Here is a 6,000-nt window from a genome sequence, read left to right as displayed (position 1 = left end):
TTTGATGGCTGAGTCCACTGTGTCTTTTGAATTAGAAGAAACACCAAAAATGTCTAATGAAGGGGCATGCGTCTGCTTCTGGACATGAAGAAATACGAAGTCCACAGGCTTGGTGTTACCAAACTGACCTTAGGTCCACTCAGCTGAAGTGAGGCAAAGCCGGTCTACTCACCTCAGGTTGTGGTGGAGGAGACTGCAGTGCTGATTGCAGGGTGCCAGGCAAAGGAGTGGGAGACAAGCCTCAGATCCTCAACAACTTGGTCTTTGAGTTAGGGATTTTTTTAAAGGGTAAGAACAAAAAAGCTGAAATTAATCATGATTGTATGACATTTTTGTGACATTTCTTAATCCTTAGTTGTAGTTTCGGGGGTCAGGGTGTCTCTGGGTTATGATTCTCTGGCCGAGTGGTTCATAGCTTTGGGGCCTGTTAGGAGAAACAACCTGAGTTTGTACATTAATGATGATACCTACAATAGCAGTTTTATTACCTTAATGATTTTATAGGTAACAGCAATCTTAGTCATCTGACTCTGATTGGTTAATGTTCAGTTAGCACAGGCTTGAGGTCATGGGATAAGAAAGGGACTAAAGATTTGGATAAAAGTATTAATCATAAACTTGGTAAAGGAACTCAGTTTTAGGGCAGTTCATTGTCATTAGTGCGGGGCAGGCTGATCAGGAAGGGAGATTAGAAACCCTAGGAGGCAGAATTCTCATCCCATTGGCTGTGCTTCCTCAGTTCTGAAAGCATCTGGACAGTCAGGCCTTTCTGAGTCTGTTGAATGTGCTGTTTTTCATTCCTGTCCTCTTCCTCCTCTCCTTAGCTGTCAATTAATCAATGGTGTGTCCTATAGTCTCAGGTGATGCTGTCAATGAACCGATGGTGTATTGTACAGTCACAGGTGATGCAGAAAAGGGGTTTGGGATCCAGGGTCTGCAGCTTCTCACATCAGTCATGAGGTGATGGGTGCAGAGCTCCGGGTCTTCACACAATACCTGTCTTGATTTTTCCCATAATCTCTGCTTTGAAGAAAGTAGAATGGGGAATATTTCTGGAGAATTAAGACTTTTTTCCCTACCTTATATAGTATGTTTTGTGATGTCTATTATGGAGAACTTGGAAACTGTAGAAACATATAAATAAAAAATTAAATCAGACATCCTCAGCTCATAGTCAATGTATTGTTTGCATTTTGGAGAATAACAGTAGTTGGTCTGTATCCCTCCTGCTTTCCCCCTTTCTTTTCTTCCCTTCCCTCTCTCCCTCCCTCCTCTATCTCTAAATCTATCAGAAATCAGTCTCTATCAGTAGACCTTTTTTCTGATTTTACTGTTTTTTTAACTTTAAAGCTATTTATTTTTATATAATTTTAAAGATTACACTTTCTATAAATTTTTGTGCATGTCTTACACCCAATAGTTTGTACCTCCCACTCCCCTACCCATGTGGTGCCCCCCCCCCCCCCCGCAACTGGTAACTGCTGGTTTGTTCTCTGCATCTGTGTCTACTTCTTTTTTGTTAAATTCTCTAGTTTGTTATATGTTTTAGATTTCATGTATGAGTGATGTCATACAGTATTTGTCTCTGACTTATTTCACTTAGCCCTCCAAGTCCATCTGTGTTTCTGCAAATGGCAAAAATTCATTCTTTTTTATGGCTGAGTAGTATTCTAGTATGTATATATTACCACATCTTTATCCTTTCATCTGTTGATAGACACATAGGTAGCTTCTGTGTCTTGGAAATTGTGAATAATGCTGCTATGAATATTGGGAGTACGTAATTTTTTTCAAATTTTTGGGCAGAGATTTTTTTTTTTTGGCTACATTTCAGGAGTAGGACTACTGGATTGTATGGTAGTTCTATTTTTAGTTTTCTGAGAAACTACCATACTGTTTTCCACAGTGGCTGCACCAATTTACATTCCTGTTAACAGTGTACAAGGATTCTTTTTTCTCTACATCCTTGCCATCATTTGTTGTTTGTGTTCTTTTGGATAATAGCCATTCTGACAGGTGTGAGATGATAATATCATTGTGGTTTTGCATTTACTGTTTTATGTTTTATTCTGTAGTTAACATGATATAGGAAGTATTTTCTCATACTTTAAAATATTTTCAAAAACATTTCCAATTCAATTATGTGACAATTTAATTAATGCCTTTCTATTGTTATTCAAACTGGTGACAGGGTTTTTTTTTTTTTTTTGTCATTTCTTGAAGATGAAATCTTAGAACTTGTATTGTTGGGCCAAAATGGGATAGATATTTTGAAGGTGTTAGGTACATGTTAGGAAAATAGTCTCCTGAATGGTTATTTAATTTAAATTTTCATTACTCTTATATATGAGTGATCTGGGGCTCGTTACTTCATGGAATTTTCATCGGATCATGGAGATGAACTAATTTCAAAATTCAGAATTATAGTTCAAAACAGTTTTGACAGTACAGAGAATTGGTTGGTTGACAACAGATTTAAGTGAAATAGGGGAAAATGAGGATAGCAGAAATAGGGTAGATAAAAATGACCAAAATACGATTTGCTGAGTAGCTGTTTCTGCAGGCATGCCTAAAGGAGAATAGTGGTCAGAGAGAATATGACTAGATTTTTCCATAGCCTGTGGGGACTTTGCCATGGTAAGAGCTGTTCCTAAATGAAAAAAAAAAAAAAAAAAAGACTCATTTGATCAAATGCACCATTCTAAAGACTATTACAATTTTATATTTTAAGCTATTAAGAATGCAAAGACACTAAATACCTTCTAGGGGAACATTAAATGTTCATTTTAATTATTTACTATAATTATTCCAATATAAATTGAATTTGAAAAATAATTTTTGAAAGTTATTACAGATTTTTTTTCTCAGTTAAGCAGAGAATATGTCTAGGAGGATCATATTTTTTGCCATGAAATTTTAGGGGAAACAGAATTGTCTTAATTTGCAAATGGCACTTTGAGGATAGGGATTTTATGCTAAAATAAAGAAGGTATATATTTATAATACACTCATTGAAAAAAAGCATGAGGAACGAATTTAAAAGCCTGTTCTGTTTAGGTGTAGGTTGTAGTTCTGTGTGTGTTTTGAGTAGGATTTATACCATAGAAGTCTGTACCAAAGACATCTGCTAGCAAACCAAGTTACCTCCTGGCTCAGCCTTTTAAGGACTTCACGTTATCACTGCAGTGGCTCTGGTTAGAGCTGTGGCTTGGGTTCTATTCCTGGCTGAGGAACTTCTACATGCTGTGGGCACAGCCAAAAACAAACAAACAAACAAACAAAAAAGCAATAGTATTCTGTTTATTTCTGATATATTTCTTTTTGATTCAGTGTTAGAAAAGTGACACTGGGATAGTTACGATCCAGAAGGACTTTATAATTTGATCTTTCTTCTGTTGACTGATACCATGGTTTTAAGACTATTAACAAGTAACATATGATGACTTAAAAGTGAGAACCTTTCTATCACAATTTGGGATGAGTAAATGCAAACTATTACATTTAGAATAGTCAAGCCATGAATCCTGCTGTATAGCACAGGGAACTATATCCAGTCTCTTGAAATTTGAGATAGACCATGACAGAAGATAATATGAGAAAAAGAATATGTGTCTATATGTATGTATGTATGTATGTATGTATGTATGTATGTATGTATGACTGGGTACTTTGCTGTACAGCAGAAATTGGCACAACATTGTAAATCAACTTGACTTTAATTTTAAAAAATCAGAACCTTTAATTAATCAGCTTGCTTAAGTCAGTTAATTCAATATCTCTACAACAAGACAGGGAGTGTGCTTTGTTTTTATTGTCCAGAAAACTCTGTCCTCTTATGATAATAAACTATTTTCTTATTTTCGTCTATTTTTTTTTAAAGCCAGGATTCCCACCATTCATAATTGAATGTCATATTCTTTTCTAACAGGATCGTTTTAAATAGGTTTCTTCTTATAATTATTACTCTTCCTGTCATTATCCATGGTCAACACTGTTGTGTGTAAGTGTAAGATTCTCTAGGGGAAGCCATCCATGTCTCTGTGCTCCCAGCACACAGTGTGCTCTCTGCCCTGCTCACAGGGTGTCTGTGCTCCCAGCACACAGTGTGCCCTCTGCTCTGAGCACAGATGGTGTCTGGCTCCCTGTCTCCCACACAGCAGATGGAAGCTCAACCAGCCAAGTGAAATGGTTGCTGCAAAAGCTGAAATAAGTGGAGCTATCTCTCTAATTAGTTTTTACATTTTAACAGCATCTAGTCCTTGGTGTTTTCTACAGATGTGAAGGGGTAAAAAAAATGGCAGCCATATTCACTTTTAGAAATCTACTTTTATAATTTTTTCTGAGTATAATTTGATATATAATCAACGTAGAAAATTGGGAAAATTTAGAGAAATATGAGAAAACATCAATAATGCTATAGTAGACTTACTTCCTGTTTACATTTTTTGTATTTCATATTTTTTTACATATTTGGGATCCTTTTATACAGATAATTTAATAAAATCACTGTTTTTCTCCTTGGCATGTCATTAACACTGCCCCAAGCAAATAAAAGTATCTCTGAAAATGCAGTGCTTAATGAACATGTAACTATCATTTGTACACTGGTTACTTAACCATTTGATTGTTGGTCTGAGTTTTTTACAAATAATCTTTTTATTTATTTATTTATTTTTATTTTAATGATTTTTATTTTCTTCCATTATAGCTAGTTTACAGTGTTCTGTCAGTTTTCTACTGTACAGCAAGGTGACTCAGTCACACATAAATATATACATTCTTGTCACATTATCCTCCATCATGTTCCATCAAAAGTGATATAGTTCCCTGTGCTATACAGCAGGATCTCATTGTTTATCCATTCTGAAGGCAATGGTTTTCATCTTTTAACCCCAAATTCCCAGTCCATCCCACTCTCTCCCTCTCCCCTTTGGCAACCACAAGTCTGTTCTCCAAGTCCATGAGTTTTTTTTCTGTGGAAAGGTTCATTTGTACCATATATTAGATTCCAGATATAAGTGATATCATGTGGTATTTCTCTTTCTCTTTCTGACTTACTTTACTTAGTATGAGAGTCTCTAGTTCCATCCATGTTGCTGCAAATGGCATTATTTTGTTCTTTTTTATGGCTGAGTATATATACCACATCTTACTAATCCAATCATCTGTCGACAGACATTTGGGTCGTTTCCATGTCTTGGCTCTTGAGAATAGTGCTGCAGTGAACATAGTGGTGCATGTGTCTTTTTCAAGGAAAGTTTTGTCCAGATGTATGCTCAAGAGTGGGGTTGCTGGGTAATATGGTAGTTCTACATAGTTTTCTAAGGTACCTCCGTACTGTTCTCCACAGTGGTTGTACCAGTTTACCCACAAACAGTGCAGGGGGGGTTTCTTTTCTCCACACCATCTCTAGAATTTGTTATTTGTGACTTATTAATGATGTCCATCCTGACTGGTATGAGGTGGTATTTCATGGTAGTTTTGATTTGCATTTCTCTAATAATCAGTGATGTTGAGCATTTTTTCATTTGCTTGTTGGCCATCTGTATATCTTCTTTGGAGCAATATCTATTCACATTTTTTGCCCATTTTTCAATTAGGTTGTTGGTTTTTTTCCTGTTAAGTTGTATACATTGTTTATATATTTTAGAGATTAAACCCTTGTCAGATGCCTCATTTGAAACTATTTTCTCCCATTCTGCAAGTTGTCTTTTTTTTTTTTTAATGGTTTTATTTGCTGTGCGAAAGCAAAAGCTTGTCAGTTTGATTAGGTCCCATTTGTTTATTTTTGCATTTATTTCTGTTGCCTTGGGAGACTGGCCTGAGAAAACATTTGTAAGATTGATGTTAGAGAATGTTTGCCTATGTTCTCTTCTAGGAATTTGATTGTGTCTTGTCTTATGTTTAAGTCTTTAAGCCATTTTGAGTTTATCTTTGTGCATGGTGTAAGGATGTGTTCTAGTTTCATTGATTTTACATGTGGCTGTCCAGTTTGCCCAG

This window comes from Phacochoerus africanus, chromosome 2 (genome assembly GCF_016906955.1).
Source record: "Phacochoerus africanus isolate WHEZ1 chromosome 2, ROS_Pafr_v1, whole genome shotgun sequence".
In the NCBI taxonomy this organism is placed as follows: domain Eukaryota; kingdom Metazoa; phylum Chordata; class Mammalia; order Artiodactyla; family Suidae; genus Phacochoerus; species Phacochoerus africanus.
The sequence above is the reverse complement of the archived record's forward strand: the minus strand, read 5'-3'. Positions refer to the sequence as shown.